Below are 13,646 nucleotides of genomic sequence, written 5' to 3' on the forward strand. Positions count from 1 at the left end.
GGAAAAAGATTAGGAACTGGCAGTCATCCATAGAGGTGAAATACAGAGGGAGGGACAGCAAGAGAAGTGACAAAGGTCACTGATAGGCCACAAGTGTAGATAAAGATAAGAAAACAATGTTATTTCAGTGACTGTTGACTTAGGCAGCTAATCTAGACTATTAAAGTCAAATCCTCTCTGGGAAAAGTTATCTTTCTGACAATGCAAAGTATGTTTATTTAAATATCAGAGTATCTTCAATCTGAGAATTAAAGCATATGAAAGCAATCTTTCCTAACTCCCTACGATTCATCTTATAAGTAAATTTATAAGTAAATTTTTAAACTACACTAGTCTTTTAAATATATATAGAAAAATATATATACACACATGTATAGACATGTATATATAATCTATCTATCTATCTATATATATATATAATGCATTTTCCAAATGCATTAGCCTGATTGGACTGTGCCACAGATTAGTGTCCTCCTATGAAATTTTGAGTATGTCATTTGTAAATGTTAGCATTATAAATTGCAGGAGAATTTAAGAATTGACTTGTATTTCACTGGATACTATAGTACCCGGTAAGTTACACACCTGCTTGACCACATACCATTCATGTTACATGACACAAAATAGGAAAAAATCTTTTGCTGGTATTGCGTTCCCTTCTCTCTTAGAGTCAAAAGGATCTATTCTGCAAAATTAATCAAAATACTCAAAAGGAAAGCAGGTTTTTCAAAACTGGGCTAAGCAATTATCAAACTGAACTAACCTGCTTTCAGATATCCTGTTGTATTGCCCGGTAAGTATAGTCACACTTGTCCAACCCATGTCTCAATATGGAATTCAGAAAAGTTACCATATATAAACCCAGCTATAAATGGTTGTAGAAAATATAAGTATCAGTGGGTTTCCTATGTAATAGTGTTTAAAACACAAATATTTCAACCATTTGGCCAGGTATATGTTGAAGTTCACAAGCACTGGTCCTAACTAGATCAGATAAAGTGGATTATGTTTCTGATATGTACCTAATTATTTTGACTATACTATAATTTTACAATATCCATATTGACCGTATGTTTTAATAACACATTCCATTGAAATGACCAAGTAGAATTTCTCAGTTACATGGGGCAGGCCGGGCGCAATGGCTCATGCCTGTAATCCCAGGACTTTGGGAGGCCAAGGCAGGCAGATCACCTGAGGTCAGGAGTCCAAGACCAGCCTGGCCAACATGGCGAAACCCCGTCTCTACTAAAAACACAAAAATTAGCCGGGCATGGTAGGTGGGCGCCTGTAATCCCAGCTATTCAGCAGGCTGAGGCAGGAGAATCGCTTGAACCTGGGAGGCGGAGGTTGCAGTGAGCTGAGATTGTGCCACTGCACTCCAGCCTAGGCAACAGAGTGAGACTCTTATCTCAAAAAAAAAAAAAAAAAAAAAGTATTTACAGAAATGTACATGCTATGGTGTTAGAGCATGAATGTCAAATCCAGGGTCTGTCAGATTCAGTAGTCTCATCTGCAAAATAAACCTTGTTTTCCTTCTGTCCTACTCAGTTCCATTTTAAGACTAACAACAAGTTTGAAAACTTAGTTTTATATTGCTATGCAGCTAAACAGCTGTGTAAAAAATGGCTGATAATTACTGTTATGTACAAAAGAGAAACTTATTCAAGGATGGTGAATAGCAACAACTAACCTTTTTATCACTCTATAATGTGCAGGGTACTTTATGCACACATATTACACAAGTACCTTGCATATTATGTATGCATCATTATATATAAAGTAACTTGTACATTTTTGAGGTTCTATAGAAATATATAATCTCATTAATTCTTATGTTCTCATGTTTCAACAGGTACTGTTATTCTCATTTTATAAATAAACTCAGAAACTCAGTCACGTGGCCTCCATCTCGTCTCACACTTTTTCCACCTATTCCTTTCTGCCTGTCCTAGAAAATGGCAAGAACTTCACACTTGAACATTTTAAATGTAGTCTAGCCTCAGTTTCTAAATTTCATATATTCAGCTGGTATGTTACAGACACTAATATTGAGAAATTGTCATCTGAATTAACTGCTAGGCAGCAGGACCTATATAACTGGCTTGGTTTTATATATTAAGTCATATCTGGATCAGCTCCTTATACTGATCTGCTGGTGTAGGGCACCTTAAAAGCCCTACATTGGCCGGGCGCAGTGGCTTACGCCTGTAGTCCCAGCACTTTGGGAGGCCAAGGCGAGCAGATCACGAGGTCGGGAGATCGAGATCATCCTGGCTAACATGGTGATAACCCTGTCTCTACTAAAAATACAAAAAGAAATTAGCTGGGTGTGGTGGTGGGCACCTTGTAGTCCCACCTACTCGGGAGGCTGAGACAGGAGAATGGCGTGAACCCGGGAGGCGGAGTTTGCAGTGAGCTGAGATCGTGCCACTGCACTCCAGCCTGGGCGACAGAGCGAGACTCCATCTCAAAAAAAAAAAAAAAAAAAAAAAACCCTACATTTTATGTCCTGTGTTAAATTACCTTTAACATTCCATGTATATGAAAGACGGGAAGTTGAACAAGAGCAGCAGCGTGGGGAATCTCCAAAAAAGAGGGCTTAAAGGAATTGCATCAAATAAATGGGACTAAGCAAAGATGCCCTGCACAATAGTGGGAAAATTGGTCACTAAGTTCCAATATGAGGCTGAAATTCCACTTTGAGATGGAGTCTCACTCTGTCGCCCAGGCTGGAGTTCAGTGGTGTGATCTTGGCTCTCTGCAACATCCGCCTCCAGGGCTCAACCAGTTCTCCTGCCTCAGCCTCCTGAGTAGCTGGGACTACAGGTGCCCGCCATCACGCCGAGCTAATTTTTGTATTTTCAGGAGAGATGGGATTTCTCCACATTGGCCAGGCTGGTCTTGAACTCCAGGCCTCAAGTGATCTGCCCACCTCAGCCTCCCAAAGTGCTGGGATTAGAGGCGTGAACCACCGTGCCTGGCGGAAAAATCAAGTTCTGAATACACTTAAATTTTCTTATGTAGGGAAAAGCTAACATCTCAGAGTGTCAAACGAAGTGGTAGTCATCTTCAGTGTCAGCAGTAGGGAAGAGTTATCATTACTCTGGAAAAAATCTTACATCCTGCAGTTTGCATTAAAAGACAAAGGCTGTTTCCTGGATCTTTGTCCTCCGTGTACCAAAACCAAGCAACTTGTATTTAGAAGAAAACCCTTTCTCCATGATGCAGGCTCAGGCAAGGTTTTCTACAGTAGGCTTTGCTTCCCTAGCCAGCTCCTGCTTCAGCTCCTCACAGCTGCTATCTCAGTCTTCATTCCTCAAACCTGGACAATGCTCACCTCCACCCTCACTCCTACTTTAGAGAGAAAATAGAAGCTGTCAGACATGAACTCCTTCAACTTCCCTGACGCCAGGTCTACAAGCCTACCTATATCTGCCCGTTTTGGCACCTTCCTCACTTACTTCTATTACAGAGTGACCTCAGAGCTAAGGCTAATCCCTCCATCTGCACAGGGATATCCTGCAAACAATTTACACACATCATCACCATCAGTTTCTCTCTATTGCCTCCTTTCCATCAGCATTTAAGTGTGTAAAATCTCCCCTACCTTTACTGTTTATTTTAATTTATTTTGTTTTATTTTATTTTTTGAGATGGAGTCTCGCTCTGTCTCCCAGGCGGGATTGCAGTGGCACTATCTCGGCTCACTGCAACCTCCACCTCCCAGGTTCAAGTGATTGTCCTACCTCAGCCTCCCGAGTAGCTGGGATTACAGGCGGGTGCCACCACAGCCAGCTAATTTTTGTATTTTTAATAGAGGCGGAGTTTTGCCATGTTGGCCAGGCTGGTCTCAAACTCGTGACCTCAGGTGATCTGCCCAACTCAGCCTCGTGCTGGGATTACAGACATGAGCCACCATGCCCAGCCTATTATTTATTTATTTATTTATTTATTTCGATGGGAGGGAATGGAGTCTCGCTGTGTTGCCCAGCCTGGAGTGCAGTGGCACAGTCTCGGCTCACTGCAGTCCCCACTCACTGCAATCTCCACCTCCCGAGTTCAAGCAATTCTCCTGCATCAGCCTCCCAAGTACCAGGGACTACAGGCGCACACCGCCACGCCTAGCTAATTTTTTGTATTTTAGTAGAGGCAAGGTTTCACCATGTTGCCCAGGCTGATCTCGAACTCCTGAGCTCAGGCAATCCACCTGCCTCAGCCTCCCAAAGTGCTAGGATTACAGGCATGAGCCACAGCACCCGGCCTCCCCCATCTTTAAAAATAAATAGAAGCATGACCCCATGTCTCCCTCTAGATACTGACCTTTTGCTTTTCTTCAGAGCCAGCTCTGAAGTATCTGTAGTCAATCACAATTCCTCACTTCCCTCCCACTTTTCTACCCAGTTTAATCTAGATTCTGCCCCAACTACTTAACAAAACATTCTCATTAAGATCACTAGTAGTTTCTATTTTATTAGGCCTCTTAGCAACATTAAACCCTCCTTCTCAAACCACTGTTCCTAGTTTTCCTCTTCTCTGAAATCACATTTTTTTTTTTTTGACAGGGTCTGTCACCCAGGCTGTCACCATCATAGCTCACTGCAGCCTTGAATTCCTAGGCTCAAACAATCCTCCCACGTCAGCCTGCTGAGAAGCTGAGACTACAGGTACATGCCACCACACCCAGCTTGATCTCTCTCTTATTTGCCAGTTTCTTCTTTACTTGCTATAGCTTCTCGGGGTTTTGTCTCATAAGCCCTCTTCTTTTCAGCCTGTACATACTTGCTAGGCTCTCCCATTCACTACCAAGGTCAATGACTGATTGACGCCCTTCACATGTACACTTCTCTCCTGAACTTCAACTTGTAATCCATTTACCTGCCTGCTGGTCATCTTCGCTTAGATATTTCTTAGGCTCCTCAAACCCAACAAACCCCCAAACTGCTCTTGCCTTATCAAACTTGCTCCATCAGTGTTCCCCACCTCGGAAAATGGCACCACTGTGCAACCCAGCTCCAGCCAGAAATCTAGGAGTCATCCTTGACTTTCCTCTCACTTTGCATTTATCAGCCTCCTAGTCCTGTTGCTCTACATCTTAAGAATCCTTTAAATCCATGTATTTCTATTGCCAATGCTACCACTCTAGTCCAGACAATCATGCCCTCTCATCTGGGTTGCTAGACTAGCTTATAAAGGACTCTTCAGTGTTCACTTATACTCTTCACCCCCACTCCATTTTATATTCTGCCAATATCTTTAAGAAAGCTCTGTATAACCTGGTCTCTTCCCACTTTCCCTGCCTCTTTGCAGTCTATACCACTCTTGCCTTAGCTTCCTGTGTTCCAGCCCTGCAGGCCTTCTTTTAGTTCCTCAAACACACACTTTCTTTTCTCCCTTTCCAGTCTCCCCATTTGCTGTTCCCTCCTGCACTCTCTCCCATAGTCCTCAACAGATAATCTTCTATGTCATCTCTTCCTCAAAGAAATCATCCCCAGTGCATCTGACTAATTTGCTTTCCTTGTTAATTCCTCAGAATCATGAATCCTTTCAGTGTGCCCAAATCACATATGATTTTTGGTGTTGTGTCCTTCCTTCCCACTAAATCACAAGAGCCATGGAGGCCGGGAACCATGTCTGACTCGTTCACTATTGAATCCATGCAGTTTCATATAGTGCCTGGCACATAAACATTGTTATTTGTTGAATGGATAAATGAGAACATAGAAGCTGTTTATCAAAGAAAAAACAGCCCATCATCCTCCCTGGCATAGCAGCATAAGTCAAAATGCAACATTAATCAGTAGAACTATTCATGCTTGCTTAAGACCAAGCTCAGAGGTTGATGAACTTAAGCAACCTAACAGAAAATAGGGAACTCCCTAAACTTGTACATCTAACTGTGGACATCTCTTCAGTTTATCTGCTGACTTCTTAGAGATTTTCACATTTTACATCGTTGTAATCCATGTCTAAGCACTATCTTAATTCTGCTTTTTACAAATTTCCACCTTAATCACTGTTTACTTGTGCTTAAAGGTAACATTGGGTTACATTACATTTATAGATTGTGATTTTCTTAGCCAATTCCCCACTGCCGGGCTTTTTGGTTAGTTCTGATTTGAGATTGTTATGAATAGCAGTGCTACAAACATTCTTTATAAGTAACTTATTTCACATGTTCTCCTTGAATACAAAGTGGGATTAAGATTTCAAAACATATGAACAGTTTATATCCTATCATGTAGACAGCCAGAGATTTGTCTAAAAAGAAAGAATGAATATATAGTACCATTAAAATTCTATGATACAAACCTATCTCTAGTTCTGTATAGCCCTACCAACACTGAGGGTGGGTTGTTTTGTTTTTTTAGAGATAGGGTCTTGCTGTGTCACCCAGGCTGGAGTACAGTGGTAAAATCATAGCTCACTGCAGCCTCGAACTCCTGGGCTCAAGCAGTCCTCTCCTGCCTCAGCCTCCCAAGTAGCATGGACTACAGGGACACACCACCACACCCGGCTAATTTTTTTTTTTTTTTGAGACAGGGTCTTGCTGTGTTGCCCAGGCTGGTCTTGAGCTCCTGGCTCAAGTGATCCTCCTGCTTCCCAGAGTGCTGGGATTATAGGTATGAGCCACCACACCTGGCCAACATTAGGTTTTGCATTTGCTACATTTATTTCTTGGAACTTAACTAATATCTGTTGAGCTATTTCTGTGTGTCAGAAACTTCAAGGATTTGACATGACGTTTCCCATTTAACAAATTACCATAAACCTGTAAGTACTATTAGTATCCCCCTTTTAGAGATGAGGAAACTAAGGCTTAGAGTTGTCCAAGTAAATTGGAAGAGTTTAAATGTAGATGTACTGATTCCAGAACCTGTATTCTTAACTACTATGCTGTACTGTCTCTCCTGGTTGTTAGTGACAATGTTTTTTCTGTTATATTTAACAGACAGGAAAAATTATTAATAAAATCTGTAACCTTTCTGATTTCCAAGAATGTGGTATAATTTATTACTAGTGAGCTTGTTTCATTGAGGTAAGCATCCAGATGGAGCTTTTTGGTTAAGAAAGGTCAACTCCCAGGGTTTAACACGTGTAGGCCAGGACAATACAAGAGAGATCAGTTACTCCAAATAATAAAATCAAATAAATTTGGATTTTTCACTGGATGCCCTAGAGAAAGAGAATGAGGCCTAGGAAAGAAAGAAGTAGGGAAAGGTTAACGAAGAGAACTGAGATGAGAAGCATTCCAGAAACATGGCAGGAGACAGGGGCCTACTGGAAGACATGGCCATGGAGAAGCTCCCTACTGTAGTAGAGAGTGGCTGCTAAATTTCTTTAAGCAATCATCTATGTATTGAGTTTGAAGTTTTCTGCTTTGTGATATAGCCTTCCATTAACTAAACCTTTCATGCAATTTGGATACACTCAACCATTTTGGTGGTGGATCATTTGGAGGAATGAAGGATGAGGAGTGGCACATGATGAGGCAAAAAGGAAATAGCCAAAGGAACAGGGGACAGGGGATAAGCAGGCTGCATCCCATCTGCAGGAGACACAGAAGCAACCTTAAAAACCCTTGGAGAAACTGAGGTCTCAGGACTTCCCACAGTGGTTAGAAATGGGTCTCAGGCCATTTCGAATTGAAAGAATGACCCCTAAACACTAAATTATTTGGGGTTGTCCAAGTTTGGAAATTTCTGGGTTACACTGAAGTGAGAAAGAGCTTGAACCACAGTAAAATAAATTTGATGTATTAGCAGCATTTGTCATAGCCTTTGCCTTGATGTATCATGAAATAATTAGCTTCGGCTGGGCGCCATGGCTTACGCCTGTAATCCCAGCACTTTGAGAGGCCGAGGCGGGCAGATCACGAGGTCAGGAGATTGAGACCATCCTGGCTAACACGGTGAAACCCTGTCTCTACTAAAAATACAAAAAAAAATTAGCCGGGCGTGGTGGTGGGCTCCTGTAGTCCCAGCTTCTGGGGAGGCTGAGGCAGGAGAATGGCATGAACCTGGGAGGCGGAGCTTGCAGTGAGCCAAGATCGCACCACTGCACTCCAGCCTGGGCAACAGAGTGAGACTCCATCTCAAAAAAATAAATAAATAAAATAAAGAAATAATTAGCTTCCAGGACACCAGACTCTTCTGGTTTTCCTCCTTCCTCATCAGGCATCCTTAGTTTCCTTTTCCTAGTTCTTCCTTTTCTTCCTGATCTTTTATTAACAGTGTGTGACAGGGTTCACTCGTCCACTCTTTCTTCTGTCTACAGACTCAGTCCCTTGATGATCTCATCCAGCAGCATGCTTTTAAATACCATCCATATGTTGACAGCTCCCAGATTTATTTTTTTATTTTATTTTGTTTTATTTATTTTTATTTATTTATTTATTTATTTATTTTTGAGACAGTCTTCCTCTGTCACCAGGCTGGAGTGCAGTGGCATGATCTCAGCTCACTGCAACCACTGCCTCCTGGGTTCAAGTGATTCTCCTGCCTCAGCCTCCCAAGTAGCTGAGACTACAGTCGCATGCCACCACGCCCAGCTAATTTTTGTATTTTTAGTAGACACGGGGTTTCACCATGTTGGCCAGGATGGCCTCGATCTCTTGACCTCATGATCTGCCTGCCTCGGCCTCCCAAAGTGCTGGGATTACAGGTGTGCGCCACCATGCCCAGCCAACAGCTCCCAGTTTTGTTTTGTTTTTTTTTGAAATGGAGTCTTGCTCTGTTGCCCAGGCTAGAGTGCAATGGTGCAGTCTAGGCTCACTGCAACCTCCACCTCTCGGGTTCAAGCGATTCTCCTGCCTCAGCCTCCCAAGTAGCTGGGACTGCAGGCATGTGCCACCATGCCCAGCTAATTTTTTGTATTTTTAGTTGAGATGGGGTTTCACCATGTTAGCCAGGATGGTCTCGATCTCCTGACCTCATGATCTGCCCGCCTCGGCCTCCCAAAGTGCTGGGATTACAGGCATGAGCCACCATGTCCAGCCAACAGCTCCCAAATTTATATCTCCCAGACTTCAGACATCTCTCCTGAACCCCAGACTCATATACCCTATTGCCCACTTGACATCCCCACCACTTGGATGTCCAAAATTCATCTCAGACTGAATATGTCCAGTACTACATTTCTGATTCTCCTTCCAAAAGCTTTACCACTCATGGCTTTCTCCACCTCCATTCTTTCAAGCCAAAAAACATGAAGTCATCCTTATGACTCCTTTTCTGTTATACCCCATATCCAATTTAACAGGCAGTCCTGTCGTTTGTACATTCAGAATATATCCAGGATCTGCATGTTTCCACCATCTCTACTACTGCCCTAGTCATCAGAGTCATTGTCCTCCCTAACTTGTAAGGGAGGCTGTCTCCTAACTGATCTCCCTGCTTCCACCTTTCCCTCCCTAGCAGTCAAGTTTGATTCTTTTGAAATCTGAATAACAAAAGATTATTATTCACTTATCTACTCATTTCATTGGGAGTCAAAGCCAAAGTTCTTATAATGGTCTTAGATGATTTCCCAGCCCTCCCCCTTTGACTTCATCTAGTTCTGCCCCTTCTTCTTCTCTCTCTTCCAGCTACACCTGCATCCTTGCTGTTCCTGAACAAGCCAGCCAGGCACCCTCCCTTCCACTTTAGACTTGTTGCATTGGCTATTCACTCTACCTGGAATGTTCCACAAACCTTATTCTCTCATTTCTTTTTTTTTTTAAGACAGAGTCTCACTCTGTCGCCCAGACTGGAGTGCAGTGATGCAATCTCCACTCACCGCAAACTCCACCTCCCAGGCTCAAGCAATTCTCCTGCCTCATTCTCCCAAGTAGCTGGGATTACAGGAGTGTGCCACTACCGCCCAGCTAATTTTTGTATTTTTAGTAGAGACGGGGTTTCTACTCTTGACTTCAAACGATCCACCCGCCTCGGCCTCCCAAAGTGCTGGGATTACAGACATGTGCCACCGTGCCCAGCCCTACTGTCTCATTTCTTATAAGTCTACTTAAATATCAACTTCTCTGTTGGACCTTCCCTGATAATCATCTAATGTGATGCCCTATAAGCATTTCCAATCTCCCTTTTCTTGTTCTATATTTGTTCTTTTTTCTTTATCTCTTATCACCTTCTAACAGACTATATTTATTTATTTATTTATTTATTTTATTTATTTTGAGACAGAGTCTCACTCTGTCACCTAGGCTGGAGTGGAGTGGCACCATCTCAGCTTACTGCAACCTCCACCACCCGGGTTCAAGCGATTCTCCTGCCTCAGCCTCCTGAGTAGCTGGGATTACAGGTGCCTGCCACCACGCCCAGCTAATTTTTGTGTTTTTAGTAGACACAGGGTTTCACCATGTTGGTCAGGTTGGTCTGAACTCCTGACCTCAGGTGATCCACCCACCTTGGCCTCCCAAAATGCTGGGATTATAGGCATAAGCCACCATACCCAGCCTATAATTTATTATCTTAGTTGCTTATTGTCTCTCTCCCCTCATCACTAGAATATATAGACTTCACGAAGGCAGAGACCTGTATTTGCTTTGTTCACTAATATATTCCAAGCTCTTAACACAGTGCCTAGCCCATTGTAGACACTCAATGATAATTATTTTGATGAAAAAATAAATGAAAATCTGGCCTGGAAAATCTGTAATCCCAGCACTTTGGGAGGCCAGGATGGTCGGATCACTTGAGATCAGGAGTCCGAAACCAGTCTGGCCAACATGGTAAACTCCATCTCTACTAAAAATACAAAAATTAGCCAGGCATGGTGGTGAGCATCTGGAATCCCAGCTACTCAGGAGGCTGACACAGGAGAATCACTTGAACCCAGGAGGCAGAGATTGCAGTGAGCTGAAATCACACCACTGCACTCCACCCTGGGTGACAGAGCAAGACTCCATCTCAAAAAAAAAAAAAAAAAAAGGCCGGGCGTGTAATCCCAGCACTTTGGGAGGCCGAGGTGGGAATCCAGACTAGCCTGGCCAAGACGGTGAAACCCCGTCTCTACTAAAAATACAAAAATTAGCTGGGTGCAGTGGCAGGCACCTGTAATCCCAGCTACTCAGGAGGCTGAGGCAGGAGAATCACTTGAACCTGGGGGCCAGAGGTTGCAGTGAGCCGAGGTCACGCCACTGCACTCCAGCCTGGGCAACAGAGTGAGACTCCATCTCAAAAAAAAATACAAAAATTAGCTGGGTGTGGTGGTGGGCACCTGTAATCCCAGCTACTCGGAGGCTGAGGCAAGAGAATCACTTGAACCCAGGAGGCAGAGGTTGCAGTGAGCCGAGATCACGCCACTGCACTCTAGCCTGGGCGACAGAACAAGGCTCCGTTATAAAAAAAAAAAAAAAAATCACCCCTAGGAGTCTAAAAGCATTTTTATTTAGGCCAGGGATCAGCAAACTTTTCCTTAAAGGGACAGATATGGTCAGATGATCTTTGTCATAACTACTCAACCCTGCCATTGGAGCTCTAGAGCAGCCAGAGACAATACATAAACAAAGGGGCATGGCTGAGTTCCAGTAAAACTGTATTTACAAAAAGCTGGCCAGGCTGTACAGCAGTCTGTACTTAGCTGATTCCTGCTTTAGACAAAGACACATCTTGGTAAATCAGCTTTCTTCATTGATAGGCCAGTGTCTATTCATCCCCTCTCCCAGTTGCCAAAAACAAAATTCTAGAAGGGTGAATGCAAACCTAGCAAAATTATAGATCATTAGCTTCTCTGCCTGCATGCACATTGGGGGCATTCCTTACTCAATGTGGCCCTTGAGTAAGCTGTGATTTGCGGGATGAGGTAGAGAGAGAAATCCTGCTATCAGGCACTGTCTTGCTAATGAGTCTTGAGCACATTATCTGAAGCTTTGGAGTATCCTCTAGAGGTTTCTAATAGGCAGAATGATCTACTTCTGAAGCCTCTTTTCTCTATGCCATTAAGTTCTTTGGCACTGATGATGAATTTCCTGCGGCAAGGAAACCATTTTTTACTTTTATCAGCTATTCTGAAAGTCAATAGACTGACGCAGTTATCAAAATAACTGCCAATATTATAAGGTCCAGGCCCTAACTTCCTGCCATCTAAAGCAATGATACTCAATTAGGGGCAGTTTGCCTGCTCTGGAGACACTTAGCTGTCATAACCAGGGGTGGGGGTGCTACTGGCATCAGGTAAGCAGAGACCAAGGATGTGGCCCAGAATCTTTCAATACACAAGATAACCCCCTATAACAAAGAATTAGCCAGTCCAAAATATCAGTAGTGCTGAGGTTGAGAAACCATGATCTAGACTTTTCTACTGAACTTTTAATCCACCTTGTACTCTACTGAGAAACCAATATCGCCAAACCATCACTTTTCTCCTTCACTCCTAAACTGCAGTAGCTCCTCAGCCCGGGGAGACTAAGTCTGTCCTTGTCATCCTGGCACTTAGATCCTGGGGATTCTGCCCACATACATATTCAGACTCTGCTTCTTTCAGATTTTTATCTGCACCGCCCTCAGCACTACCATACTTTAACTGATGTTACCCCGCAAACACACATTTTGGGAAGATCCTCCCCACCTCTCTCCTCAGATCCAAATCTTACTCATTCTTTGAGGCCCACGCATGCTGCATGCCCCTGTAACATTAAGTCTGCCCATACCACTGCCTTTTGCACTTACACGGATTCACCCGTCTTACACTGTTACATTGCTATTCTGTCTACCTCGCCTCCTCAGCTACTCCCTGAAGGAGTCCATATTGTATTTCTGGCCTATTGATCTCAGTTTACACAGCGTGAAGTGTGAAAACTGTATTAGTGTATTGAGATTCTCTTCAATGAGATAATGAGTATAAAAAGCACTCTATATAGTGCCTGGTACACAATTAAGTGCTCAGAAAATTATAGTGTCATAGTATCTATAGAAGCATGCATTCAGGAGCCCATAGAAGGTGCTTAATAAATTGTTTAAATGTGGTTATATATTGGGGAGAGCATGCCACACAGACTAGTCTGGTATTTGGAACTAACAGCAAATAAAAACTTGCATAGAAATCCTACACCAATTAACACGCCTTCATGCTAGACTGAATCCAGGAGCAGGGGTGTCATGTTTTCCCAGAGTGGTGCCCAACCCAACCTTTTTGCATTTAGCAAGTTAATGAACACCTTGTGAATAACACTTTGCCAACTCTGGCCCAGTTTAGAAGGCTGCCAATAGGATATCAGTATGCCACACCGTCTGCTTTCCTGGGGACCCTGCTGTCCTCTCCCTAAGTGCTTCTGCTTTCAGCCGGTGGAGAGTCTGATGTGCCTAGAGAAGTTGCGCAGTGGGATGAGGCTGCAGCGAGAGCCTGGCCTTTCCCCAGGCGGAAGAGAGCCTTGTCTCAGATCCTGAGAGAGAAGTGAGTGGGGGCATGGCATTCCGAGCAGCCCAGGTTTGGCTTTGGGCCAGGCACTGAGTGGCAAACAAGAAGGAACACATTCCGGGAAGGCAAGGAGCCTTGCCAGCACGAAGGCAGCAGCGAAAGCAGGGCTCTGCTGGGTACCAGGTGTTCCTTGGCTCTGTGGAGGTCAGGCACGCAGGCGGATGAACTCAGGTTTCTCTAGAATATCATTTCAGAGGCTTAAATGCCTCCCACCCTCTCGCTGTCAGCGG

This window comes from Pan troglodytes, chromosome 16 (genome assembly GCF_028858775.2).
Source record: "Pan troglodytes isolate AG18354 chromosome 16, NHGRI_mPanTro3-v2.0_pri, whole genome shotgun sequence".
NCBI lineage: Eukaryota > Metazoa > Chordata > Mammalia > Primates > Hominidae > Pan > Pan troglodytes.